General features: G+C 41.7%; 1 long non-coding RNA gene across 1 annotated transcript in view; it reads left to right on the forward strand.

Annotated features, from left to right (window-relative positions):
* The window catches only part of LOC123372651, a 58,169-nt gene extending 52,596 nt beyond the window's left edge, over nt 1–5,573 (forward strand). Inside the window, exon 5 of the long non-coding RNA XR_006580391.1 lies at nt 5,443–5,573. This is a non-coding gene — a long non-coding RNA (uncharacterized LOC123372651). The remainder of the gene's footprint in view (nt 1–5,442) is intronic.
* The last annotated feature ends 22,202 nt before the right edge of the window (nt 5,574–27,775 follow it).

The following is a 27,775-nucleotide window of genomic DNA, read 5'->3' on the forward strand; positions in this document are numbered from 1 at the left end:
CAAGGGCAGCAGAACTGTACCCCGATGGAGGGACTCACCCTCAATGGCACTCGCTAGGCAGGGGACATGGGTTCCAAATCCCAATGAGTTGAGAGAGGGTGGAGACAGGTACTTGTACCTGGCGGTGTGGCCCCTGTTTAAGGATCCTAGACACCATTTGACCCTTCCTCTCTCCATGGTATAATAAGAGCTAATTTCAATTCAGTTCAGAGTTTTGTTACATGCTATATAGCTGAAATTGCTGATACCTAGATCTAAGTATTAGACCTACTTTGGGACAGTGTCTATGGTGCAAGAGACTGCCCAATGTGTACTGACAGTGAGGCCCCCCACCCCCCCAACAGCTGGGATCACTGAGTGCTGTGTTAAGTGTTGGGCCCTGAAGACATCTCGGTGAGTAGCCAGCTGTGTGGCTGGCAGAGGGCCAGAGCAGAGCCCTGCAGAGAGGTGTGGCAATCATCTGTTGGGGTGATAAGCAAGTGCCTGAGCAGCGAGCGTGTAAGTTGCCTCCTTACACTTCCCCCCTCCACTCAGGGTGGGAGGTGAACTCTTCGGATGACCCTCTGAACTCTGGGGCTGCACTGGCCAAGGACAGCAACTGTGAATGGGGTGCAGAGGGCACACTAAAGGACTTTTGGGTTGCTGGACTTAAGAACCTGAGGGGAAAAGGATTCTGCTCAACTTACTTGGGGGTGAGTCTTTTGCTCATGGTTTATGTTTATGAACCCTAGTTGTTTTCCTGTTTATTCAGGCCTAATTTAATGGTGTCCAGTTTGCAAATTAATTCCAGTTCTGCAGTTTCTCGTTGGAGTCTGGTTTTGAAGTTCTTTTTTTTATTCTTTTGTTGTTGAAGAATTGCCACTTCTAGGTCTGTAATTGAGTGTTCAGGGAGGCTGAAGTGTTCTCTGACTGTTTTTTGAATGTTATAATTCTTGACATCTGATTTGTGTCCATTTATTTTTTTTGTGTAGAGACTATCACATTCATATATGTGCAGGTGAACAAGCCCCTGATGATGTGGCTGATGTAATTAGGTCCTATGATGGTGTCCCTTGAATAGATATGTAGACAGAGTTAGCAGTGGGTTTGTTGCAAAGATAGGTTCTTTTTGCTGATACAGACTAACACGTCTACCACTCTGAAACCTGTCTCCGTGAAAACACTAATGGCTTCTTGATAGAATGGACATATTCTAATGTTATAGCCTCATTGATTTTTGAGAAAAGAAAAGAGCATTCTGATCCTTTAGTCTGACCACCTGCAATTTATAGGCCCTAGAATCTTACTCAACAACTCTTGCCTCCAGACCATAACTTCCGGTGGGACTAGAGCCTATAATTGATATATATGTTAGTTTACAAGTGCAGTGCAGCATTATGATAGCTCACGAAATGACTGCATTCATCGGTAGTTGTGATTATGCTAATTGCATAGTCTGCTCATCTGTCTCAGTCCTGTGCTAAAGCAAAACTGTGTGGTGCATGCAAAAGCCCTTTGAAACAACTGCTGTGGAATTGCATTTGGTGTTCCACTTGTTAGCTCTTCACAGAGAGGACTCTGGCATCCTTGACACATTTTTAGATTGTGGATGAAAAGGCAAGGTGTCTTTCTCCCTCTCTTCCCCCCCCCCCCCCCGTTCTCCCCACTGATGGGGTGAGGTCAACTCCTCACATTGACGACATAGTCTTATAGTGAGCATTGCCAGCTTCATGTCAGAAATGATTAGAGAGAGAGAAAAGGAGAAGCTGCCTTCTCCTCCTCCGCTGACATTAGTGAGTAGGTAGAGGAGAATGTCAAATTCTGAAGTGCATCAGCCTTCTAGACACAGGGCAGATCCTCAGCAGGATTTTCCCAAACACCTCATTTTCTTCGTGCATTAGCTTTCTTCACATAAATCATGTTCTTCCCTACTCTCTGCTAAGTCACTCAGAGGTTGATTTATTGACTTTCAGTTGTGCTGGAGTTGGTAGAACAGGCTACAGTGCCAAAGAGACTTGCTATCTCCAAAGCTACAACTGTAATGCTCTCTGGTAAAATGATGACCTTTGCTGAACTGGCAAGCTGAGGGAAAGATTGACACTTAGAATACTGATTGGAAAATTTCTTCTGAGTTTATTTTTTTTAAAGTGCTGATATGAGTATTATCACTAATGTTCAAACCATGACATTACTCAGAATGGGGGACAAGATTGTTCAGGTCACTAATTATGAGATTAGGAGTGGGGAGATGGAGGGCGGGGGTGGTATTAGGTATTTCACCTAATTGTGAACTTGAGTTTTTGGGTAACTTGAAGCCATGTGGTTTTTACTACTAGGTCTAGATTCAAGTCCTTTTTCTCACAGACTGAAAATTTAAACTTAAACTTAAATTTAACTGAGAACTTGTCTGTCATTATGGTTTACAGCCTGTATACATAGCATTGCTGTAACATATCTGGTCTATATTCTGTGCTGGGGGAACAGGAGAATGGAGGGAAATCAGGCAGGTAGGGAAAAGGAGGCAGGAATGATGACTGGGAGCAAAGTGTGAGAGAGTGTGGAGTGTCTAACAAAGAGTGTACTACACAACTGTATTTAGCATATGCTTATAAAAACAGTGGGGCAGATCGATTCCCACAATGGGGTACTGCAGGTGTCTGTGCCAGTGGTTCTGATTACCTCAGCTGATGCACCATGGCGTGATTGGGTTAGCTCTCTAGACAAATAGGATACGCACTGACACATTTGCTTCATTATTATAATTGCTACCTGTACTGTGACAGCCCCTAGGGGTTGATTCAGTCATGGTTAGGGCCTCATAACAAAATGATAGTCCTTGTCCTGAGCAGCTTACCATATAAACATAAGACAAAACACAATGGGTGGATACAACAGAGTACAAGATAATTGAGCCCAAGATTCCACCGTAATAATCGTAGCAATGCCGTGTTGCACAACTAACTGTAAGTCTTACAGTATCATTACTCTGCCTGCCATATGTTAAAGCACCTTACTGAGCATGGCTATAGGTGGTGGTAAAAACCTGTTGTATAAATAAATACTGAACACTAAAATTTCTTCCACCCCCTTCTTCCACTGACTAAAAGCCCCATGGCTTGGGGTTCACAACAGTGTATTGCTGCTCACTTCCTGCTTTTAGACAGACAGGCCCTGTGCCTCAACATAGCCTTCCAGCTGGTGCTGTGCAGCCTCAGTGTGTCTAATTGATACATTTGTACTATTGATATTGGGCCCCTACTGTCTGTGACTTTCTTGAGTGCAAGTTGGTTCTGCAGACCATGTCCCTCTGGGGAAAGAGTTTTCCCCTAACTTCACTTCTGCCATGGATTTTTATTTTTTTTTTGCTTTGGTGGTTAACTCATGATTCCTATCTGCTTCTGCATTGCTTCCATGTTACACTCGTGTGTCTCAAACAGTTGTGCACAGCAGGTTGATATTACGTGTCTTAAAACAGATTAGATTTACTAAATGATAAAACATGAAAAAATCAACTACAGATCAATATTTCAGTCAGTTTTCTGTGACTAGTACCATAGTATTTTTCCATGAAAAACCAGATAAGATTATGGATCTAAAACAGAAATTTTCCTGCCATTATTCTAACATCATGTGTCAGGACGATTTGGAATACTATGCCCAGTTCTGGTGTTCAGACTTCACAAAGGATTTGATTATTTGGAAAGGATTCAGAAAGAACTACAATAATGGTTTCAAGGTCTGCATTATAGTGACAGACTTAAGAAGCAAATACTCATCAGCAACTACGCACCACACAACAAAAACACTAACCCAGGAACCTATCCCTGCAACAAACCCCGTTGCCAACTCTGTCCACGTATCTATTTAAGGAACACCATCATAGGACCTAACACATCAGCCACACCATCAGGGGCTCATTCACTTGCACATCTACCAATGTGATATATGCCAGCAAAGCCCCTCTGCCATGTATATTGGCCAAACCGGACAGTCTCTATGCAAAAGAATAAATGGACACAAATCAGACATCAAGAATTATAACATTCAAAAACCAGGCAGAGAACACTTCAACCTCCTTGGTCACTAAATAACAGACTTAAAAGTGGCCATTCTTAAAGAAAAAAAATTTCAAAACCAGACTCCAATGAGAAACTGCAGAATTAATTTGCAAACTGGACACCATCAAATTAGGCCTGAATAAAGACTGAGAGCAGTCGGGTCACTACAAGAACTAAAAAAAACCCTGATTTCCCCATGCTATTTTGCCCCTACTGTTACTCACACCTTCTTGTTAACTGTTTGAAATGAGCCACCCTGATTACCACTGCAAAAGTGATTTTTCATCCTGCTGATAATAGCCCTCTTTAATTGATTCTCTTACCCACTTGATAAGACAACTCTCATCTTTTTTCATGTACTGCTATATATATCTTCCTACTGTATTTTCCACTCCATGCATCTGATGAAGTGGGTTTTAGCCCACGAAAGCTTATGCCTAATAGGGTGACCAGACAGCAAGTGTGAAAAATTGGGACAGGGGGTGGGGGTAATAGGAGCCTATCTAAGAAAAAGACCCCAAAATTGGGACTGTCCCTATAAAATCGGGACGTCTGGTCACCCTAATGCCTAAATAAATTTGTTAGCCTATAAGGTGCCACAAGGACTCCTCGTTGTTTTTTCAGTCCACTTAGTTTATCCAAGAGCTGGTTAAGAGGTGACTTGATAATGGTTTATAAGTATCTACTGGGAGATTTCTCATAATAGAGAGCTCTTTATAATCTAGCCAACAAAGGCATACCATGATCCAATGGCTGGAAGCTGAACATAAATAACTAAATTCTGAGTAGGCATAAAGCACACATTTTTCACAGTGAGTGTAATTAACCATTGAATCAACTTTAGTAATATGGCAGAGTCTCCATCACATGAAGCCTGTAAATAAAGCCTAGATATCTTTCTAAAGAGAGGTTATAGCTCAAACAAAGAAGTTACGGGCTCTGATGGAGGAATTAACAGGGAAAACTCTATGGCCTATGTTTCGCAATAAGTCAGAATGGTCTCATCTGGTATTTGCAACAAAATAATGCCCTATTGCCAGAATTCTTAACTGGTAGAGAGTGGGTGGGTCGTTTCCTTCCTCAGCCTTAATTGTTTTGTATGCTTTTCAATAATTCTGCATGCCACAATGACTTCTAGTGAAATCCAGCAGCTACAATAATCCATCTCTAAGTCATGTGGCTTGGTTTATTGATATTTTTACCTATATAGAGTCAAAACCAGCAATGCAGAGTCACTTCCATTGTTTGTTTTTGTAGCACAATGTTCCCTTGGTAGAGGAAAAACTTTCAAAATTGATTCTCCCTTGAAATCAACATGAGTATCATTTAATGTGGGGTAGAGGTTGGAAAATAGGACAGGAGAGGGGGAGAGAAGATTTAGCTAATATATGTATTCTTTTTTTAGTTCGCAAAATGTTTGTGATGCTATCAAGAAACCCTCAACTCTACCAGGTTTGCTCATTTCTAATCAAGGACTCACTTTGCTGATAAAATAATAATCAGCTACAACTGCAATCAAGGTTCAACCTTCCAGAGACAAATATTTTTTAGTATTGGGTACTTCCTTTTTCTGTTTCAAGCAATTTATTTTATGCACAATAAATGTGGAATTCCAAGCAAAATGTAATATGAGATATATAATTGTTTTCTTACTATTGTACATCAGTGCTTGTCTGACGGGATTTTGCAGAGTATTTAAAAGTTGGAAATAAATACGTTTTTGGATGCAAGCTATGAGTATTGCAGAGTCCAGAAATGGAAATGTATTCCATTAAACATCTGGCAATGTATAATATAAGAAAAAATGTGGATGTAATGGTATCTCTCTGCAGCCACCATAAAATGGAGACTAAAAGTATTATTGCTAATTTGCTACCAGACAAGTGGTGTACAAATAGCCACCTTTGTTCGGCCTTATAATTTTCAGTATGATGCCATTATTCTACAACAGCAATTTGGGGCTGCAGATGAAATATCAAGTTGTCTGCATCTATTAATTTTCAGTAGGAATACTACAATGTTGATAAATCTGTACAGAATCTCATGTGTAGAGCGGCCAACATTTGTTAAATATGTAGGAAAGGAAAAATGGTGCCAAACTTTTAGATATCTCTTATCCTTTTGTGTGGCTGAGTCTAGGCAGATGATCAGCTCTCTACTGAGAAGGCTGTTCCTTCCTCATGGAGAATATGAAACTACAGACTTTTATTTAATATACAGAGCATCTTGTACTTGCATATCAAATGTCTGTGGTGTAATCAACTAGTCTTTGTACAATGTACGCACAAGACTAATGCAGCCAAAATCTAATTTCTTTGCAGAGGTGAGGTTGCTTCTAGGTCACTTCAGCTGTTATCAGAACTCAGCTTTTTAATCTTGACAAGACAAAACAATGTGCTTTTATACAAAGGTAATTTTTTTTACAGTTGTCTATGGTTAAAGGAGATGCCCCAGACAAGAATTTCATTGTTGTATGGGAAACAATATTATACTCTAGAGATTCATATGATGGATAGATGTGATCAGGAATGTGCTGTAATAAGAGAATATTGCACTTTAGGAGCTGTGAGACACAATAAAATGTTGTAATAAGACACGCACGTATACACCAGAGTGTCTGATTAGTCTTCTTGAATTTAACTGTGTTTAAAGATATGATTAATGTATGAAAGGGCTTAGGTGGTTGGGCTTAGGGGAGTCTACATGATGAGTTACGATTTAATAATGCTGGAATAATGAACTGTCTTCAAGAAAATATTCGCTTGTCTATTATTTCCCATGCAGAATTAGGGAGTTAAGGTAGTGTGATCCCAGCTGTTCCCTTTGATCTTTGCTTTAACCACAGGAGCTTTCTCTCTTTTCACTCTGAGCACCTATGGAATCCTTTTGTAACTTTCCCATTTATATTGTCAGGATTCTTCCGTGTTCATAGGGACTTAAAACAAATAAACCCAGGGCTTGTGAAGTTGATAGCTTCTGTGACATGCAATCTGCTGTTAAGTACAAGGTGGGTAGTAACAGCAAGCTGCCTCAGTCATGACTGGGAGAGACCAACTTTAAGAGTGAGAAGGTAGTTCTCTTTCCATGCTGATTCAGTTCTTGCCTTGTCTCCAAAGAGCGTCAGCAAAGGTGCTAGTTACAATGGTGGGTTGTGGGTTTGTGTGTGTGTGTGTGTGTGTGTGTGTGTGTGTGTGTGTGTGCGCGCGCGCGCTGTGGACGTTGTATCCAATAGTCACTTGGGGCTGTCTTGCACGCCCTCTTCTGGAGTGAAGACGTAGGCTGATGTCCTGGTCTGATTGAAGTCAGTGGGAGTTTTGGCATTGATTTCACCATTGGTCTCTATCAGGTCTGCCTGGGGAAGGCTCCAGAGCGGTCAACTGGATACTTTTTATGAGCATTACATTTTCAATAAAAACAAAACAAAAAATATGTTTTGGCCATATTTGCTTTATGGAATTAAATTCTCACCTGTGCTACCATCAGTTCAATTGCATCAGTTCAATTGATGATAGCACTGGTGGGAACCCTACTGTAGACTGGTGACTTTGTGGCATGTATACCACTGTCTTGACATGTATACCACTGTGGCATGTATACTACTGTCTTGGTTAGATCTGTAGACACTTATCTTGCTGTGGGATCCACTATTGCAGACCCTTGTGTCCCTGTGGAATCCCATTGACTTCAGGATTCGGGCTATGGCAACCATAAATTGTTTCATATTCTGTATTTTATCCCCTTGTACCTGTGGTATTGTAAGATCTTTGTGAGAGGGACCTGGTATTTGTTCAGCGGAGTTCACCCATGGAGTAGCTCCGTGCACATTTACGACACCACATTTATATAAAGAAGGTGGTAAAATGAAATGGGTCACAAAATGGAGAGAGGAGGAAAATAAGTGGCTTTTTTCCCTCACCTGCTGCAGCCAGTTAATTGCCCTTAAGATTTCACCTGGAGAAAAGGAAATCCAGCTATTTAGCCAAGCTCTTTCAGCTACTATACATGATGGTTCATAGAATTTAAACCCAGAAGGGACCACCAGAGCATCTAGTCTGGCCACGAACACCACCCAGAACCTGCACACTAAACTCAAAAACTGAAATTAGACCAAGGTATTATGACTCACAAGAGACCAGACTGCCGTATGCCACAGGCAGAGAATAGGAGGGACCAAGATGCACCAGTGCTCAAGGTCCCTGCAATGGGAAGGACATGATTAAATGAGATATACCCAGATAATCCTGGCAAGTGACCTGCACTCACATGTTGAAGAGGAAGGTAAACCCCTGACGTGGGGGAAAATTCCTTCCTGACCCCACATATAGCCATCAGTTAGCCCCTGAGCGTGTGAGCAAGAACCAGCCAGCCAAATACCTAGAATATGTTTTTGGGAGGGAAATCCGTTCCTGATTCCTGAAGAAAGTTGGCTGAAATTCTGAAGGATGAGCTTTAGGAACATAAGACATAAACCAGAAGTGAGCTCCAGGGCTGTTGAGCCCAGCTGCCTACCATGACAAGCCACCCCATCGTACAATTGCACTCATACATTTGTCCAACTCTCTCTTAAAACTAATTAAGTGGTTTCCCCCACAACTCCTATTGGGAAGCTGTTTCAGAACCTCACCCCTCTGATGCCTAGAAACCTTCTAATTTCCAGCTAGAATTTGTTCATGGACCGTTTATATACATTTGTTGAGCACACTTGCTAAGAGGGATGTTGTTGGCAGGTGGGCCTAGGCAGCAAAGGGGAGGCAACCGTTAAATCAAAACAATTTTTGTGTGGAGTGGGAGGGGCCTGTAGTCAGTCCAGAAAGAGCAGCTCCCTTCTTCAGAGCCTCATTATGGAGCATGGCCAGTGGGGAAAGGGGCTGAGTACAGCTGGGAGGCACACTGCATAAGGAGAGGGGAAGTAGCTGGTCCATCCATGTAAGGGTTTCAGAAAAAATCGTGGTTAGGTTATTATTCATGTGATTAGCTGGAATGGAAGATAGGTTGGGGATGAGACGGAGGAGAGAGGGAAAGAGCTGAAATATGGTTGGGAGGAAGAATTAGGAATTGTTAATGGCCATGAGAAGAAAGGAGGGGAAGATTGGGAAGAGAAGAAGGTGAGAAAAATGAGTTTGGAGAGTGGTGCATAGGGAAGAAAAGAACAGGAAGGATCATAAAGAATGATACCACAATAGCTGTTGCCTTCCAAAGTAAAAGGAGATGGTGGAGGAGAACAATAGAGAGAAATGAGGAGAAAATGGCATAGACAAAAGGTAGGCGGTAAGGGAATAAAAAAACAGAGGGAAAGAAAGCTACACCTCACAGTGCAGTCAGTGGGAGCCTTTCCTGAGTAAGGACTGCGGAGGGAGGCTTTCCTGTATGTGTGTAGCTAAAATATTTCATGCAGGTATCCCGAGTCCTTTATGGGATTCTTTGATGTATAGCTCATTGAGAGGTCAAACTTCCCCTGATGATTGCAGGATGGATAGTGATGGCATATTTGGTGATGCGGAGTACTGCATATTTCATGCTCTTATCAGAACACACACAACCTCTTTGTGTTTATTAATACTGAACTTCCGTTCTTGTCGGCTTTTAAGTGTGTTTAGGAAGAAAAAGGACTCCAAAGACAGAATGCGTTCATTTCCCCTTCTCTGACATTGATATAATGGTAGAAATGAGACTTAGTGCAATAAGGTGAAAGCGCTTGTAGCGATTTGTACTGAAATTAGAATTAATGTTCCTTACTATGATGGTCTATTGGAAAGACTGGCATTTGCACAATGGCATTTTTGTGTTGCCCAATATTTTGAGGTGAAAGGAGGCAAGAGACTGTTTAAAGAAGCAATTGTTGCAACAGTAATTTTTTGTGCCCCTTCTGCTGCTATTGAGAGTATTTGCATTCAATCAGAGCAGGTAGAACAGTGCAAACACCAATTATTGTGAACAAACTCCAAATAGCTGTGGAGTTGGATCATGTTTGTGCCCTTTGATTGTTCACTAAATACTTCACACAAGCAGGTGGGGGTTTTTGATCACAAGAAAGTGTGGGGACTGGACTTTCTTTCCTAGAAATATTCATTTTTGCAGGTAAACAAGTTAGGTTATTTGTGAGCAAATGAGTGTTCGCTACTCTTTAGTCTTCAGTTTTAACAGGTTTTCCATCTACCTAGTGAGCAGAATCACTATCATTTGCTTTAACTGACCATGAATTCATGGTCTGTGAGTATTGAACATCAAATACTCAAAGCTCACAACTAGAGCTGGGCAAAGTATTTCACTGAAACTTTCTTTTGGTTTTTGGCAAAAAATGCAGATTTGGCATCGCCAAAGCATTTTGTGATCTCATGTCAGTTTCACTGAATTTTTTCGGTCAACAATACCCCTAAAATAAAATCAAAAGACTTCATTTTGACATTTTCAAAATGAAACTGTCACAGGATGACTGGCCCCTTTAAGGGCAAATGGGGCCAGCCCCACCTGTGTCATAATTAGCTGCCTCCCAGTCTGAGGTATTAGCCTGATGAACAACTGGGCCTCATTTAAAAAAAAAAAAAAAAAAACACCACCAACAAAAACCTCATGGGAGGAGCTACAGGAAACAGGTTAGGCTCCTGTGGGAGACCCTCAGAGTAGGGTCAATAGGAAGCAGGGAATTCCCTGGGAGATGCTGCCTGAGTCCTGTGAGAGGGAGGAGGCAGTGAGAAGCTGCCAGGGAAAGGGGTCTCCAGAGAGAGAGCCCTGGGAGGCAGTGCTTGGCTAAAAGAGGAAGGCAAAGCTCTGCAGGGGCCAGTAATAGGGGCCAAGAGCAGGGAACTCTAGTGTGAGGGACTCCAGGGGAAGCTGCCTGGAAGGGTCAGCTCTCTTTGTCAAGTTCTTCTGCCCAGATACGGACTGGTCACAGTGCTTGCTTATACACACTAGATGTGTTCATCATACGATCCTTTAATGCTCTCCCAGGTATGGCTGATGTTAATTTTAAATAAGGTATGTTATACACACTGCCACCTAGTGGATGAACAGTGTAATCATAGACACCAACTCCGTGAGTGCTCCAGGGCTGGAACACCCATGGAAAAAAATTAGCGAGTGCCTAGCACCCAGGGCCGGCTCCAGACCCAAGCGCGCGCTTGGGGCGGCGTCCCAGTGGGAGGGCGGCAGGCGGCTCCAGCGGACCTCCCGCAGGCATGCCTGCGGAGGGGCCGCTGGTCCCGTGGCTCCGGTGGAGCATCTGCAGGCATGCCTGCGGGAGGCCCACTGGAGCCGCGGGGCCAGCGGACCCTCCACAGGCATGTCTGCGGGAGGTCCACCGAAGCCGCGGGACCGGCGACCGCTAGAGCGCCCCCCACGGCATGCGGCCGTGCTTGGGGCGGCGGAAATCCTAGAGCCGCCCCTGCTAGCACCCACTGGTAGCCAGTTCCCTCCCTCCGTCCCCCCAGCTCCTCTGCCTGCAGGTGGCCATGCCGATCAACTTCTCCCAGTGCCTCCTGCCTTCCATGATCAGCTGTTCTGTGGTGTGCAGGAGGTGCTGGGGGGAGGGGGAGGGGAGGAGCAGGGGGGATGGGATGCTTGGGGAAGGGGTGGAACTGGGTGGGAAGAGGTGAGGTGGGGTGGGGTCTTGGGTGAAGGAGTGTAGTGGGGGTGGAGCTAGGGGCTAGTGTGACCAGACAGCAAATGTGAAAAATCGGCATGGGGTGGGGGTAATAGGAGCCTATATAAGAAAAAAGACCCAAGACCCAAAAATCGGGACCGTCCCTATAAAATTGGGACATCTGGTCACCCTACCTGGGGCTGAGCACTCTCGGGGCAAGGAGGAAGCTGGCGCCTCTGAGTATAATACAATTGAGTGTTCTGTTACATCTTCCCCCTTAAGTTCTATATTCCTGCCATTTATAATATTTATACTACCACACTGTCTTTGAAGTTCTGTTCTATCTGTTAAGTGTCTCTGAATCACACTCACTTTCTAATTACACAAACACATAACAACTTGGTCATTTGGCTGTCCATTAGTTGGAAAGACTGGCTGTGGTTGGTTTGGAATCTTAAGAGTCATCAGTATCTGCCAGCTGTAGAATTTGCTCTGTTGATTGTTCTTTCTGAGGATCAAACTGTAGATGCAAATGGTTTCTGTTGAACTCTCCACTGTTGGTCTTGACTACATATGATCTAAGTGCTGAATGCTTTTTTTTTAAATGACAGCTGGAGTTGTCCATCCTTTTCCTCCAGCCAATTTTACATGAGTATTGTCACCAGGTTTGAGACATGACCGTTCTCTCAGCATTTTCTGTTGTACAAGTGTCCATGGGCTCTTTTTGCCTTTTTATTCATTTTTTGCTACTCTTTTCATGACTGGCCACTTTGGAGATCTGTTCTGACTTTGGAAGAGAATCTTAGTTTTGAGTCCCACCATGAGTTGAGCTGGACAATATCCAGTACTCCTTTTTGTGTTGATCTGTAACTCAGAAGAGCAAGAAATGAGTCTTCCTCCTGTAGGATTTTCTTGGCTGCATGTATAGCTCTGTCAGCCTCTTCTTTCACTTGTGAGTAATTGGGCTGTTAGTAATATGATCAAAGTTTATATTTCATTTGGAATTACTTAAATTCTGCTGGAGTGAATTGTGGTCTGTTGTCTGTCACTAGTTGTTCTGGGACGTCAAAATGAGCAAAAGTGCACTTTGGTTTCTCGATAACATTGCAAGTTATGTCTTTCAAGTACATTATTTCTATGTAGCTGGAAAAATAGTTCATGATAACCAGGTAACGATGATGTCCTTTGGATCTGCATAAATATGAAGCTAGTTTCTTCCAAGGTCTCTCTGGTAGAGGTGTTTTTGTTCACTTTTTTGACAATGTACAGAGTGTTGGGAATCATTAGGAAAGGGATAGATAAGAAGACAGAAAATATCATATATCCTCTATATAAATCCATGGTACACCCACATCTTGAATACTGTGTGCAGATGTGGTTACCTCATCTCAAAAAATATATATTGGAATTGGAAAACGTTCAGAAAAGGGAAACAAAAATTATTAGGGGTATGGAATGGCTTCCATGTGGAGAGATTAATAAGACTGGGACTTTTCAGCTTGGAAGAGAGATGATTAAGGGGGATATGATTGAGATCTATAAAATCATGACTGATATGGAGAAAGTAAATAAGGATGTGTTATTAACTCCTTCTCATAACACAATTTCATTTGGTGACCCCTAGTTCTTAACTGGCAGCAGGTTTAAAACAAACAAAAGAAAGTATTTCTTCCCACAACCCACAGTCAACCCGTGGATCTCTTTGCCAGAGGATGTTGTGAAGGCCAAAACTATAACAGGGTTCAAAAAAGAACTAGATAAATTCATGGAGGATAGGTCCATGAATGGCTATTAGCCAGGATGGGCAGGGATGGTGTCCTTGGCCTCTGTTAGCAAGAAGCTGGGAATGAGTGACAGGGGATGGATTATTTGATGATTACCTGTTCTGTTCATTCCCTCTGGAGCACCTGGTATTGGCCACTGTTGGAAGACAGGATGATGGGCTAGATAGACCTTTGTTCTGACCCAGTATGGCCATTCTTATGTCTCCTAAATTGATTTGTACTGGATCTCCTTTCAAAAGTCCAGTATCATCAAATCTTCCATTGAGTGATTCTTCCTTTCTCAGCAGGCCCATCATGACTGCCACACTGCCCCTGAGAAGGTTGATGGTCTTTGATCCTTTGATCACACGCACTCTGTCTTTGTAAGTTGTTTCTGTGATGAACTGACCCATGCAATTCAGAAAATCTCCAGGGCTAGTCAGAGCTGTGTCAGGTGACTACAGCTCTGGGAGGGGTTGATAGTGATTGTAAGTCCTTTCTGAGATGGCAGTGACATCAGCTCCTGAGTCAATTTTAAAGTCAATAGTCTTGCCATGAATATTCGATTTCACTCTTGAGGCAGGTTCTGTGTCATCACAAGTGATAGATCCCAGAAACAATGGCTCTTGATTGTCTGTAGTATGAGTGAACTCCCTAACTGCTTTGGTATAATGTTTTTTTGGTGCAAAATATTATTTCCAGTCTGTCCATTCTGAAGGTTTGTCAAGGCTGAAGTTCTTTGGGGGGTGTTGATGAGATCTTGCAGCCTTTGATGCTGTTTCCCTTCTGTTCTGAGTTTATTCCTCACACCGTGTGATGTTCTTCTATGCCAGATATGGAAATTGGTGATCCTCTTCCTAAGGATCACAAAGCTGCCATCACGGATGCCACTAATGGATACCACTGTAAATGGTCTTGGTCAAGAGGGCCAGGAGAGTGAACTACCTGTTTGCCTTTAGAAGTAAATAGTCCCTCCAATTAAGGGCTCAGGCAAGCTGATGGAGCAGTATGTGAGGAGCTTGCATTGTTGCTGGCTGGGCTGTACTTGCTCTGTGGATTGAGTTGAATTTCTGGAGCTGGCTGACACACTTCACAAGCACTGATTTAACTGAATTATATATATAATAATATAATATAACAATTATCTTAGAAATGATCAAATATAATCTTGTCCCTCTTTGCCCCAAGTGGCTAGCCAGTTCTTGGGGTCTTGCTGGGCTCTTCCATTAAGAGGAGAAATTGGGCTGGTTTGGGTATTTCTTTGATACCCAATCCTGTTTATTTATAAAGAATATACACCAAGCAGGGCCGACTTTAGCAAGTGCTCTCTGGCTGGGGAAAGGGGGCGGCGGGGCTTGCTGCACTCCAGACAGGGGAGCAGGGCCGTGGGACTTGCAGCGCTCCACCGGCGCTCCAGCTGGGGGAGCGGGGTCCCCTTAGGCACGGGGCCCGATTCGGAGGAATTGGCCTAAAGCTGGCCCTGACGCCAAGTCCTGTTCTCCGAATGTAGTCAAAATAAACAGGTGGCTGTGTCCTGGCTCACAATTCCAAACCTGCCTTTCTAACCAGCACTCAGACCAAAAATCTCCCTATTGGTTTCCTCACAGGCCCATGCTACCTATGCTTCCCTGACTGTCTCCTGGCCTTGCTCGCGCACACAGACAAACACAGCTTCAGTACAATTAGTGCTCCAGGACTGCTTTTGGAATCAGTTCTCAGAGGAACAACTGTTGTTCTCCCTGACTGAGTTCTTGCTCAGGCCTTCCATGTCACCTGTGATTGGGGTGGTGGCTTCTATTGTTTCAACTGTCTTACTCTTTAAAGGAGCTTAATTGAATGTTCCATTTTTGCCAGAATGAAAGGTGGCTAACATGCCCATCGTCTTCATCAAGGTCTGTAATTGCCCATAGATAAAAGACAGATTGCTGGAAGATATCAATTTCCAATATCATCCAGCAAAACAATAATGATATCATAAATTCATTTATTTTATAATCAGTTACCTTTGCCAATCAAACTTGAACCAAGATCACAGTTTAGAAAAAATAGTTTTCAATATCCTTTAGGTCATTAATCATTTTCAGAAAAAATGTATGGTTCTGAGTTGGCCTGTGTATAATGCAGAATGTTTGCACTGAGATTAAAACCACATTTTTCCAACAGGAGAAGACCTGAAAAAGGTTCTAAAAACCATGTCTTACATCCTAAACTTCTGCACATACGATTAAAAAATGGGGACCTTATGTATGTAAGTTCAGAATGGTGGTGATTAGGTTTAGATTTGGACCAAAGTTTGCTGAATATACAAATATATGAAATGACACCAGTTAAGCCCTATGTCAAAGTTCCAGTAGAGTGTTTAAATAAAGTTGTTTGATGCTGATGGCCTTTTCTCCCCCAGCAGTAACATAATAGGTTTGATTTTTTTCCCCCCCAATGAGATTTTTGCTGACTGTGTGTTAAAATTGCATTGATTACTGGTGTTCTTGGCAACTATAGTTTTTCTTGGCCACTAAATCACAAAGACACTGGCTGATCTGATTCAATTTGTTATAGATTATGCATCTGCACGTAAATGGTGTTGCAATTCAAAACTTAAATGTGAAAAATTGTTTCCCTGACAGCAGTAGGGTAGGTGTCCTGCCATTGGAAAGCGATAAATGTTACAGTGCTGTTCATGCTGAATGCTTTAAAGGGATTTCAAAGCAGTCATTACAACCCTCAACTCAAGCAGTTTTGACAAATGTAAGCTGAAAATGATAGCCAAGACGTGTCCTTGAAAAGTATTGCACTGCCTGCTACTAAACATGCTTTGCAAGGCTCTTTTTGTTTTTAAGCAATAAAACAATGTTTTAGATCTTTTGTTTTAAAATCTATTTGTAATTATGTTAAGTCATGTTTTAATCACACTGGAGGTGTATTTATCTAAGGGTTCCGTCCCCCTTCTTCCTTGCAGCCTTACTTCTTTGTGACTTCCATGGGACAAGTCACACTGGATAATCTATAATACGTATCCATGGCAGAATCAGTGGTGCTTTTCAGACTGTTCTTAATAAAACCTATTTTGGATGGTAACAAGGGGGCTGTCATGAGTGCTTCAGGCCCCAGCTGCACCTTTGTAGTTGAAACATGTAGTGCCCTGGAAAATGCTGTAATTGAAATTGGGTTGCTTCCTTCATCACTTCACTCCTGTAATGCAGGTGGCCCTGGAGTTGGCCTGATAACCAATGATCACTGTGTGCACTAGCGCTTGCAGCAACATGAGGCATGGAATGTTTCTCGTACTCTGTATTCTCTTTGCAGCCTAGGGGAAATGAATGAACCTCTAGCTCTTTATTTTCCTTCAGAGAAATCACTTACATTTTCAGGGACTCTGGAGCCATGTCCTGTTAGTAACTATTTTTAGCACTTGTCATGATGCACTCAGTTTTTGTCTTGTAAGAAGCATTGTCTGTTTGGAAGCAATTTTGCAAAAATAAGAAACGTGACCTTTTGTTTTTAAATACAGTGAAGTGACTCAGTCATTTTCACACACGCACCATATGTAGCTGCTTTCTGATGATTGCTGCTCTCCCTCTGCTACAGCTCTCTGAGGGCCGTATCTTGAAAGAGAAGAATCAGCTCAGCTGGCTAGCAACACTTTGTGTCCTGGGGTGCCAGGTGAGGTTTGCAGGATGATGTGATCAATAACAATACGCAGCTGTTACATAGCACTTTTCATCCATAGCTCTCAAATAGCAAATTCTTAGCAGTTACAGTTAAACACCAAATCTTCTCTTAGACATGTGCTAAACATCAAGCTGTGCTCCATTCTCTCTGAAGTCAATGTGATTTAAGCACATGCTTAACTTTCAGAACCTTTTCAAGTACTTTGCTGAATCAGGGCTCTCTTCAGCAGCATTCACATATGAGGCCTCTCCAAATAAATCCATTATAAATCAGTAGATTAGACTGGTAGTGTGTAACAGCAGTAGTTCTCAACTAGGGAGACGCAGAGGTCTTCCTGGGGGTACATTGACTCATCTAGATATTTGCCTAGTTTTACAACAGGCTACATAAAAGTATTAGCAAAGTCAGTACAAACTAAAATTTCATATAGACAATGACTTGTTTATACTGCTCTATATACTAAGCACTGAAATGTAAGTACAATATTTATATTCCAATTGATTTATTTTATAATTATATGGTAAAAATGAGAGAGTCAGCAATTTGTCAGTAACCGTGTGCTGTGACATTTTAACGTCTGATTTTTGTAAGCAAGTAGTTTTTAAGTGAGGTGAAACTTGGGGGGTATGCAAGACAAACCAGACTCCTGAAAGGAGTATAGTAGTCTGGAAAGGTTGAGAGCCACTGAGCACAGAGGCTAACTCCTCTTATCATGGTAAGTGGATGCAAAATAATGATATTTCAGTGGAAAACTGGCACATCCAAATTCATCCCACATGAACTGGTGACAATGAATGTTTTCCCATGATTATCACAGGGTCTAAATCCGCATTAATTGAATGTTGTAAAGAGTTGCAGTAACAATAAAACCTGTATCTAATTCCCAGCTGTAGATATATTGCATCCACATATTTTTTCACCATATTTCCTTTTCTCTCTTGGACAGGACAATTTTCTGTACAAGTAAAATATCGAAAGTGTGTGTGTGTGAGAGAAATGCCATGAAACAAGGTGGATGAGGTAATATCTTGTATTGGACCAACTTCTGTTGGTGAGAACGAGGGTCCAATAAAAGATATTACCTCATCCACCTTGTCTCACTAATATCTTGGGACCAACACAGCTACAATTACGCTGCATACAACAATGTGAAGTACGTAATCCATAACTCTTCATGTTACACTAGTTATCACTAGGAACAGGAAACTTGCTGTAGTAATGAAAATAAAGAATGGAGAGATCAAACCAAAATTAATAATGCAGCAGTATAAAATGACACACCACTCAGTGAGTTCTTTTTTGAAATATTCTGATGGGTTGTATACAATGACTGTGCCTAAAGAAGAAAGTATAGTTTAATATTTCTATCCTCCTTCCAAGAGAGGGCATATTAGGATTTCGAACTATTATACTGAATTCATAAAAACGATTCAGGAGTTCATCTACACCAGAAAAAGCATACTGCAAACAGAACCTTTTTTCCTTTCTTATAACTTGAGGACTTACTGCAATTGAAATGGAATATAATGTGCATGAGGAAATGCACTTAACAACCCCCATGCCCAAGCCTTAAGGTTCTGATCCTGCAGTGTGCCGAGAACCTACTGTGAAGTGAGGAGTACCCTCCCCTCGACTCTAGGGGGAGCTGGGAGGGCAGAGCATCTTGCAAGGTAAGGTCCTAAATGTTGTCATGTGGTGCTAAAATGAAACATCAGTTGTAGCTGCTGATGGTCGGCATATTTCAATACAGTTAACACAGGTAACAGATACTTCTAGTCCCATTGATGCAATTACAAAGTGCTCTGAAAACCAGGCCTGTCAAGCTGGGCACCTGTAATCACTAATCATTTCTGAAAATCTTGGTCATTACATTTCTTCCTTTGTAACATTATGCTTCACGGTAAAGGCCAAACAAAACCTCAATTTTCTGCAGGCTGCTTCCATTCTCCTACACTTCCTTCCTGGCCATGCAGCCTAGCCTGCCACCTTGGCTCCCCAGCTTTGTTCCTCGCCATACACCTCCAGCCAGCCATGTCTCTGGGGAAGCAGAGATGCAAACTGGGATGTTGGATGCCCTGCTTTCTGACCCATATACACCTTGGCACCCTGATCTCCAACCCATATATGCCATGGCTGCCAGGCACCATCCTATACTCTTCCAAAGCTCCCTTGATGAGGTGCATTTTGATGGTGGGATACTCTTAGTGCTCGAGGAGGAGTGTAAAGAATTAGACCTGTGTATTGTGGTTGGTTAATGTTGGATATGGAAAAAACATTTGTTGTGGAGCTGAGGAGTTTGTGTATGTCAGGATATTATGATGTTTTGGTGGTAAGGGATGTGAATTGTGTTTAGTCTGGGAGATAAAGTTGCCTTAGTTGGTGGCTTCCTTGGCTATTAATGCAAACATTCAAAATCAATGAATCTGTTAATTCCAAGTGTAATGTCTCTTGTAGAGGTAATTAGTAGCGCTGAGTGTAACTTTGCACTTTTTCACTAGGATTCCATTGGCTTCATTCTCTGTGCGTTTTGTACTTCCTGCGTTTTTACTTTGAGTTCTTGGGTTTGCACCAGTCACTTCACTCAAAGGAAGTAATTGGGCAAAACAGTCAAGTTTTGCCCCAAACCATGAGCTGTCTTTGCTTTGCTGGAAAGTTCTTTCATCCTTTTGATAAAACGTCAGAGCTTCGCGTTTGTAACATGAGAAATGTGCACTTTGGGCTGGATCCTGCCAGGTATCCAGCACTCGGGTCCCAATCCAGTGAAGCACTTATGCTTATAATTAGAAAGGTACTTAATAATAGTTTCACTTGTAAATAATGGCTTCCATGAAAGTATTGATGCGTGAGACATCAAATAGTAAGTTCAGCCAAGTTTTTTAGTCAGGCTGCCCGGACTATTAGAGAGGCCATTACTTATCAGCCTCTGGAGTCACACTGGGCTGAAGTAATTCACAATCTAGAAGCCCCACTCCACCCACCATTTATTTCATACTGCAGTTTGCAGCTAACTACTGTCAATTACTATCAGATGTCTACTGTTCAGTTAATTATGTGGACAGTTATATTTAATACATTCCAAATTGCAAGCATACAAAAGGTCACAATTGTTTTGGCCAATGGAGACAGTACTATTGAATGGCTTATTTTCCCCTCTGGAACATTATATGCGTTTGCAAGACTTAGGCCATTCTTGTGGTTTTGACTATGATCTCATAACTTATTGCTCAAGTAGTTAGAGCTGATTACAAGCATATACATTTAAGCAGCTGGAAAAAAAGTCTGCATGACTTTTAGATAGATTTTTCATTCTATAAGTGAAGTACAATATACTTGCTAACATTTTTTTTATTATCTCTTAGCATAACTTTGCAATACTTCATGGGAGTCTGGATTAACAATTCTTTAGCATAATTTAGAGCTCCAGGCCTGTGTTAACACCTTGAAGTCAAGGGAACTACTCACTTGCTCAACATTATGTACGTCCTTTGCTGGATCGGGGCCAGACTGCCCCCAGCTTCCAGGATTGAGCCCTTTGTGTGGTTTGAGGGTTTTATAACCAAAGTTTCTTGGGGTTTCTTTAAAGTTTCAGGTTTGGGATGAGTTTTGGGACAGCTACTGTTTCCCAGCATCAGAACAGGAGTGTCTTTTTAATTATTAATTACAGCTTAATTACACTGTCATCCATACCTTTCAGTTGGCAATAAAGCATTGCTAAGAGCTTGCAGAGGTTGAAAGTTACTCTTTCAGGGGATGTTTACATATTTAAGGTGGCGTGAAAAGGAGAACACCACAAGAGAAACCTCCTTTAAACATGCCTTCTATGATCACTGTAAGCCTTCCTGGCTGTTAACTCTCCTCTTTGTGATTTAATACAGACACAGACTTAAGTATGAACAGAGGCCCACCCAGCCAGTTTGAGTCAAAACAGTTCAGTACTGGGTCTGTCACAGCAAGAACCACTGCAGTGCACAGTGGTAAGGCAAACAGTTACTCTTTTTTTGTTTTCTGTGCCAGAAATCTGAGCTTAAAGGGCCGGAGTGCAATCATGATTCTTCAGATTTAAGACTCTCACATTGACAGGAGCCTTCGAAACCAAATCTGAGTTCATGGGGAAAGACTGCAGCAGTCAAAAGTACAAAAGACCTGGAGATAAGTTAAAATTGAACTAATCGTCAGAACAGAATTTTATAGAACTTCTCTTTTCATGATTTTTTAAGTAAAACGGAACAAAGAGGAAAAACCAATTTAAAAAAACAATCTCAAAGAATTTGAGGTGATTTTTTTTTTCTTCCCTTCCCTTCCCAAATTCTTAAGTGACTTAGGTGCATGTGTCCTACTGATTTCCCTCCCTTTCTCCCCAACACACATTGGGATTTGTGTTCCTTAAGACTTTAGGCATTTTTGAAAAATCTCACCCATAGTTTTAACACAGACTTAATAAAAAGTACAATGTGTAAAACAATACGCACAGGACCCAAAGTGAAGCCAATAGTAAAACTCCCACTTCTGTTCTGGGGGTACATGTTTATCACAGCTCATTTAAATTACCCATTTTCCCCAATAATTAATTTAGCTCTCTATTCTGCATTCACTTGCTCATGAATTGAGCTATATTCAAACTGTGAATCTTCATATCTTGTTACAGCTATAATAATGTTACATACATGACTCATCTGATTCCCACGTCCGAGGTACAAATAAATAATTTATTAATAGACCCAAACTTTCATAGAAAGAACTATCAAACATTCAATAAGTTTTCTGCTTTAGTTAAAGCTTAAGAATGTTACAGAGGAAATTAGGAACAGGAAAAGGACATTTGTTGTCTTATTTGTATTATGGTAGTGCTTAAAGGCCATTCTACATCTTATCCAATGTGACTATACTCCAAAAAATGGATTGGAGTCCTGGCTTTTCTCTACACACTAGAGCTGGTCAGAAAATTTTAATGGAAAGGTTTCTACTGGAAAATGCTGTTTCAATGAAATTGAAATCAATAGGGATTTGGATGAAATTTCCTGCATATGCATTTTTTGTTTTTAAAACAGTTTTTCATTGCAGGAAATTATATTTTGAAGAAAAAACATTGTTTCAAAATTTTCATTCTGAAATGTTTTCAGTTTTAAATATTGACATTATTTCATGACATGTCAGTAGTAGTGCATATGACATGCCATTATAATATGCCATTATATAATATAATATATAATTAATATACATTGCGATGTTTTGGTGGTAAGGGATGTCAATTGTGTTTAGTCTGGGAGATACTTGGTGATACTTGGTGGCTTCCTTGGCTATGAATGCAAACATTCAAAATCAATTAATCCTGTTATGTCCTACTACGACATAATAATAATATAGGAGGCAAAATATCCCCCCTAAAAGCATTTAGGGCAGTTTTTCTTTAGTGTGGATGAAAAATTTTATCTTGTTTTTGAACTCAGTGTCTCATGTTTGTGTTGTAAGGGTGAAACTCTTTGATTTTTGCAAGATGTGATATTTTAATGTGCAGTAAACAGAACCTGCCTTTAATGCGTTCTTTAAAAAAGAAAAAAGAATATTTTGACTGTTATGACTTGAGATAATATAACATGTCCTATTATGTCTTGTTGCTACTGATGTCATGAAATAATGTAAAAATAATAAAATATAAAAACGAAGAAAATATTTTGAAACAAATTTTGTTCTGGAATGAAATTTCAGTTTTTTCCAAAACAATATTTTTCCAGAATTTCCATTTTGTGGGAAATGTAAAAAATATAGATATATAAATGAAACAAAATTTGAAATGTCTACATTTCCTGTGAAACAGAGGCTTGGCTAGCTATATTAGACACCACAACTCCTCTCTTCCTTCAGGAAAATAACTAGGTATTTCTTAAACACATTTAATCTCTTAGCTGCAGATGACACTATACTCGATATATTTGTTATCCTGTCTTTTGAAAGAAAAAACTGGAAGTTTTCAGGCCAGAATCCTCAGGTGGTGTAAAATGGTACAGCTCCATTTGAAGTCAATAGGGCCACATGGAAGATCTAGCTCTCGACTATGATCTTCCAGAACACATTAATCCTGCCTATTAGACTTGTGCAGTTTCCAAAATGGCCAACATTTTGGGGGCTGGATCCTGGAAACTCTCAAATCACAGAACACTCAGAAATGAATGGAAGCTCCATGTGCACAATGCTCAAAGCATTGGGCTCCTGCTAGTCAGGGCTAACGCACTGAAGCAATGCTAACTCTGTGGCAACTAGTCCTGTGTTGATTCCTCTGTACTCTTCCACCCCCATTTTCTCTGTGGCCAAAGTAAGCTAGTGTCTGCTGCTTGTGCACATCAAGCTTGTGCAAATCAAGATCATTAGGAGGTTACATTCTTAAACATGTACATTAAAAGTGAGTTGTGGTTTTTTTTTTTTTTTTTTTTTACAGTTAATGATGACAGATATCTGGATCATCACCAACACAAGTGTTAGACTAATTATATCTTCTGTTGGATGAGACCATTACCCAGTGGTGGGAGTAGAAACCATTTCTTGCCAGTACTGCGCTTATGGGAGGGACACAAGGGGGGGCACATGACCTCCCCATGTGACCCTCCTTGTGATTCCTCCCCACCCTGCCCCCAGCCTGGGGCCCCCATGCTCTTCCTGTCCCCTCCGACACCCCCTTTGTATATACAAACACCAACATGCTTAACTACTCACTTCCCCCCCAGATATGTAGTATTCAGTCTGTTTATAAGGAATATGGGAGTTGGGTGAGGAGCCATTTCAGCATATCTATGACATATATTAGAAGACACATTTTAAATAGAACTATATCTTAAACTGCTTTATGGTATTGTACCCAAACATTTGTATTTCAATGGGGGATTCAACTTCCTTTATAGGAAGAGACTCCTGAAACTCTTACCAGTTCACAAAAGTGGTCCATAGTCATGCAGATAGTCCCATTGTCTTCAATTGGATTGCTCGGGGCTTGGCTACACTCGAAACTTCAAAGCGCTGCCGCAGGAGCGCTTTGAAGTGTGAGTGTGGCCGCAGCGCCAGCGCTGCAGGTACTCCACCTCCCCGTGGGGATTAGCTTGCAGCGCTGGGAGCCGCGCTTCCAGCGCTGCGGCACTGTTTACACTGGCGCTTTACAGCGCTGTATCTTGCAGCGCTCAGGGGGGTGTTTTTTTCACATCCCTGAGCGAGAAACTTGCAGCGCTGTAAAGCGCCAGTGTAGCCAAGGCCTCAAATGATTACGGGTTTACAGGATTAGGTTCCAAGTTTGTAAGTTTTTCTGGATGAAACTGACAATGCCTGAGCTGTCAGATCAGAAGGAGTGTCTTTCAAGTAAAGGTGGGCAGATGTGTGATAAGTCTTAGCTCTGTTCAGCAAAGTTCTTGACAGATTCCTGAGCAGCTGGTTTAAGGCCATCAGTGTCAGGCATTAGAATCTTCATTTATAGTTCTCTCACCCACAAAGCTGGAAAATGAGGCATTTGTTTTGCTGCTCCAGTTCCAGTTAGCAAAATGCATGTTAGACTAGTTTGGCTGCATAGAAGAATTCTACATACACTGGGGACAACCCCTGATTCCTGTAAGGCTGCAGAACTGGGCTGACATCAGAATCCAAACATCCTCTGGTCAGTGCAAGCAGAGGCATTCCTCTAATGATTTGGACTTGATGTGACGCAGTATGAATATCCTGGATAATTCAGACCAATGGGGAGAAACAGAATAAAAAACACTGTTTAAATAAGTCTGTTCCCCTCCCCGCTCCCCTCTTGACGACTCCTGACCAACCATAGCACAATACATATGCTAACAAACTTAAACAAAGCCTTTGTTTAAGTTTGTTAGCATATGTAGTGTGCTTAGGGTGACCAGATGTCCCGATTTTATGGGGACAGTCCTGATTTTTGGGTCTTTTTCTTATATAGGCTCCAATTACACCCCACCCCCTGTCCTGATTTTTCACATTTGCTGTCTGGTCACCCTAACTGTGCTGTTAAAGCCATAAAAAGAATGAATGCCCTCCCTAGCTGTGTTCTGCTCCTTTAAGGAGCAGAGCACAGCCCCACCGCCCCTCTGGATGGGGGGCCTAGCTTCAAGTCTTTCCAGTATCCCATACCCACTAAAAATCTCCTGACGGTACTGCATACTGGAGGGTACCGCCTGCCTTGCACGCCTGATTACTTTTCTACTAAATTATTATACAGCTCTAAGCTTAGTCCTTGGCTACAAAAAGACAGGCTACGCAGATCTCGGATAGCTCAGTAAACATATCCAGCTGCCCAAGACCTTGCTGCCTGTGTCTTGATTTTCTAAGAAGTGCTCAATATGTGGACTAGTGAGTTAAGAGCTCGAAAAAGAAATATCACTCCTGAGCTACAATCCTGGATCTGATATTGACTTGCTGTGTGTTGTTGACTTAACCTTTCTGTGATTCAGTTGCCCAATCTGTAGAATGTGTCCATTTGTGCTTACTTCCCCCTAAGACTTGGAGTTAATATTTATGCAGTGTGTGTAGGATATAAATTGTAAAATTCCACCCCATCTGTCAGTCCCTCAGGAATCTTCAATTAGGACTGACTACAGAAGTGCTGTGTGCCCTAATTACTAAATACACCTATTAATAAAGGATACAGATCTTCCATTTCTCAGATTCTTGGATTTTCTGGGACAATTACTACCTAGTTATCAAAATAGTTTCCTCCATTCCTTATGGGCAGTAATGTGGTGATTAGCAGGCTTAAACATTTTTTTTAAATGTTTTCACAAACTTCCAATCTTATCTGTCTTGCATGCTTTTGTGGGTTGTCCACCCAATTTAGACCATTCTGAAAACAAAAGGAAAAGTGGGCCCTTGAGACATTGAAATGAAGTATCTGATTAGTCTCGAGGTAGCTCTGAAGTAGATAAGCAAAATAGATCAGAAATGTACTCAGGACAAAGATAAATCACTTGGAAGGACCATTCCTATAGGACTACAAAGCATCTAACTGGAAACTTGAAAAATATGCTGAGAAATGCTTGGATTAATAAATCAAACAACATGGTTGAGACATGGGCTAAAACTTGTCTGGACTATTTAGCTTATTGGTTGCACTTGAAAAATTGAGAGTTTGAGCTATGAAGTTCTAGCAAGAGATTTTTATCTTTTTCCTTTTTCTTTTAGTGCTCCCTGAGACAGGATGTTTTTCCTTTTGAATTATCTAATCAATATTTTCATTTATTTATTTTCAGATTAATAAAATGCACAGCAATGAAATGGGGTAGTGGTTTTTTTAGCATATACTGTTTAGCAATAGTAATTGATCTGTGTTTGACCACAAAAGTAATATAATAAGCTTTTTTCTGAAACCACATTTCCAGTTCCTCACTTATTATTACTATTATTATTATTATTATTAATTTTATTATTATGGTGAAACCACCTTTTGATGAGGACACAGCAGCAAAATAAGGACAGACACATGCAAAGAATTAAGCAGCAGGCCATAACTTTTATTAAACTTTAACAGAGGGGAGGGGTGCTAGCTGCCTATCACCCATATCTCCTATATGAGGAATGTAATTGGTTTCACAGGGCTCCTTAGCATATAACCCATAACAGGAGATAGGCTCTCCTCAGCCTATCCCACCAGGACTCAGGTCTCTATCTGTCCTAGCACCCTTCCTCTGGTGAGGGAGGCAGAGGGTGCAGCAGGACCCATGAAGGCCACAATGTCTCACCCTATCACATGAGCCCAACAGCAAAATCCCAGGTCTTTCACCTTTGAGAACTGTTCATTTTGTTTTAAGTGCACTGGAAACTCTCTGCAAATTGCGATGAATAAACACCACCAGTATCTCAGTAAGGTACAAAACGCAGTCCTACTCAACCCCTTGTGGCTTGCAGGTGCTATAAGGAAGGCAAATAAACTCCCTTGTCCTCTGCCTATTACCCATGGGAGAAAACATTTCTTCCTGACCCCCTAAATAGGTGACTGGCTAGACTCATAGCATCTATCAGGTTGGGTTCCCATTCCTAATTTGGGTGGCTAGGGTGGACTGCTGGCAGGGCCGGCTTTAGGCCGACTGGCCCGATTCCCTGGAATCAGTCCCTGTGCCTAAAAGGGCCCTGCGTGTTAGGTGCCTTTTTAATTTATTATTATTATTTTATTTTACTCACCCAGTGACAATCTGCTCCGGGGGTCTTTGGCAGCATTTCAGTGGTGGTGGGTCCACTCTGGGGGTCTTCAGCGGCATTTTGGCAGTGAGGGGTCCTTTGGTGCTGCGGAAGACCCGGAGTGGACCCCCCGCCACCGAAGTGCTGTCAAAGCCCCGGACTGCCGCTGGGTATTTGAATCAGGCCCCGCAGTTAATAAAGCTGGCCCTGGCTGCTGGAATGGAGCCGAAAGAGGCTCCACATGGCTCCTGCACTGGGCTAAATCCTGGGAGCTGGAGAATGTTCGCCAATCAGCAGCCCTCACCTCCAGCTAGCCAATGAGTTCCAGAGACTCTCTGGGAGAGAAGCTACCTGTTGTCCCTTGGTGAGTGTCTCCCTCTCTTGATACTGGGACTGGCCCCATCAAGTTCCCCAACCCGTTGATGTGGTGGGTGGCATTTTAAAATTGCAGATTATTGCTGGCCCTATTGCCTAAATTTTCAATAGTGATTTTGGATGCCTTCATTTTTTGAGTGCCCAATTTGAAACACCTTACTACAAGGGCCAGTTTTAAAAAGTGCCAAACA

The sequence above is a fragment of the Mauremys mutica genome, chromosome 6, assembly GCF_020497125.1.
Source record: "Mauremys mutica isolate MM-2020 ecotype Southern chromosome 6, ASM2049712v1, whole genome shotgun sequence".
NCBI classification, from domain to species: Eukaryota; Metazoa; Chordata; order Testudines; family Geoemydidae; genus Mauremys; species Mauremys mutica.